The 2170-nt window shown below is 54.7% G+C and overlaps 1 pseudogene; it reads right to left on the bottom strand.

The window, feature by feature from the left end:
* Positions 1–447: 447 nt before the first annotated feature.
* On the bottom strand, positions 448–1638 carry LOC129337352 (uncharacterized protein K02A2.6-like; annotated as a pseudogene).
* Between the last annotated feature and the right edge of the window lie 532 nt (positions 1639–2170).

The raw sequence follows: 2170 nt of genomic DNA, 5'->3' as shown, positions 1-2170 counted from the left end.
TGCAGCTTTACGGAACCTTGCTACTAAAGCCTTTTTCTTGAAGCTCCCAGTACACTACACCCCTCCCCCCTAAGTCAGGGTTGAACCCAGTGACAAACATAGTCCTTTAGATAGCAGGGTGGAGCCTGCTTCCACTGAGAATGCTGCAGTCCACTTCCCTCCATAGGAGTGCGCAAATCTGCAGCCGTAGATTGCTCTGGTGCTGGTGCCACAGCAGGGCGAGAACACAGTCCCAAAGAACTCTCCATAGTGTTGTTTGCCTCTGGATGTGGAGTCATTGGTGGATCTGGACTCGTCCACACAGGAGTCCCTTCTGTGCTGGGTGTTGCCATGAGTTCTGGAGCGCTGGCCACAGGGATGTCTCTGTCTGCCACTGCTCTTTCTAGCCATCTTCGTCTTAGCTGATCCAGATGGTGATGCAACTCTCGGCCATCGGCGGTGAGCACCCTATAAGACACTGGTCCAGTCACTCTTTGCACTGATGCTGGCAACCAGCAAATTTCCCAGTTGGAGTGCTCTTCCCTCTCCCGCGGGTAGCTGTGGCTCTTCTGGTGACAGGTCCAGATGCAGTCTGTTGAGTGTGGTACTGAGCCTTCTGTGCATCAGGAGTTCCGCTGGGCTGCACCCTGTGGTGGAGTGGGGCATTACGTGCTGCTGTAGTAAGAATGCAGCCAATCAAGCATGCCAGTCTCCCTGTGTGATCCTGCAGAGACTGTCCTTTGTCGTTCTCACCATTTGCTCTGCCTGCCCGTTGGTAGAAGGGTGAAATGGAGCAGATGTGATGTGCTTGATGACGTCAGCCAGGAACTGTTGGAACTCTGCCGCCATGAACTGGGCCCCATTAATTGTTGTAGATTTTCCGAGCTGTATGGCCATGGTCTTGGCCCCGTTGTCAGACACGATAGTGTCTGGAAGTCTGTGTGTTGTGAAGAGGCGATGGAGTGCCCAAATGATAATGGTGGTGGACAGGGTGGGTACTGAAATGACCTCCAACCACTTGGAGAAGGAGTCAATCACTATTAGGAACACTTCTCCTTGGAATGGCCCTGCAAAGTCTACATGGAGACGGGACCATGGCACTCGTGCTGACTCCCATGGGTGAACTGGAGCTTGGGCCGGGGCTGGATGTGACTCTTGGCATGGCTGGCAGGTACAGACCCACCCTTCAATTGCTTTGTCAATGCCGGGCTACTAGATGTAGCTGCGGGCAAGTGCCTTCATGCGCATGATGTCTGGGTGGCCGATGCGCAGTGCCTCAAGGACTAGTTGCTGTAGCTTGGGCAGAATAAAAACTCGGTTCCCCCACAGCAGGCAGCCCTTATGTATGGAGAGTTCGTGCTGCTGAGAGCTGAATGGCTGGAACTCCTCAGCCAAGCAGCCCTCCGGCCACCCCCTCCACACCCAGTTGAGAACATGGGCCAGGGTATGGTCCTTGGCAGATTGCATGGCAATGTCAGAGGCGCAGATCGGCGGATGCGGCAGTTCTTTGAGAAGCAGGACGTGGTGGGCCAGTGCCAGGTCGATCGTGGTGTCCGGCAGCAGAAGGTGTCTAAGGGCGTCTGCATGATCTAATGCCTTGCCTGGGCGATGCTGTAGGTCATAGGAGTAGGCAGACAGGAACACAGTCCAATGCAGCATCCACGGTGACAGGATCTGTGATGTCTGCCAGTCCAGCGCAAAGAGGCCCAGCAGCAGCTTGTGACCTGTGATGATGACAAAGTTCTAGCCATACAGGTAGTTGTGGAACTTCTTGACTCCAGCGACAACGGCCAGCGCCTCTTTGTCGATCTCTGCGTAGTTGTGCTCCAACGACGACAGTGTCGTGGAGAAGTAGATGATAGGGGCCTCACGCCCACAGGACATCTTGTGGCTGAGGACAGCCCCGATGCCATATGGTGAGGCATCACAAGCAAGAACGAGGGGCTTCTTCTTATTGAAGTGTGTTAGGACACTTTCTGATGACAAGAGGTCCTTCACAGTGGCAAATGCTGCGGCTTCTTTTCGGCCCCAGGCCCAGAGTATAGAAGACTCCAGGAAGCGATGCAGAGGCTCTGCGACAGACACCTTGTGTGGCAAGAAGGTGTGGTAGAAGTTCAGGAGCCCCAGGAAGGACTGCAGTTCCTTCTTAGGCCCGGGTGCTGGTGCTCTGTGGATGGTGCACACCTTGGCT

The sequence above is a fragment of the Eublepharis macularius genome, chromosome 11 (genome assembly GCF_028583425.1).
Source record: "Eublepharis macularius isolate TG4126 chromosome 11, MPM_Emac_v1.0, whole genome shotgun sequence".
Taxonomy (NCBI): Eukaryota; Metazoa; Chordata; class Lepidosauria; order Squamata; family Eublepharidae; genus Eublepharis; species Eublepharis macularius.
Note: the sequence above shows the minus strand (reverse complement) of the source record. Positions and strands in the feature narration are given on the sequence as shown.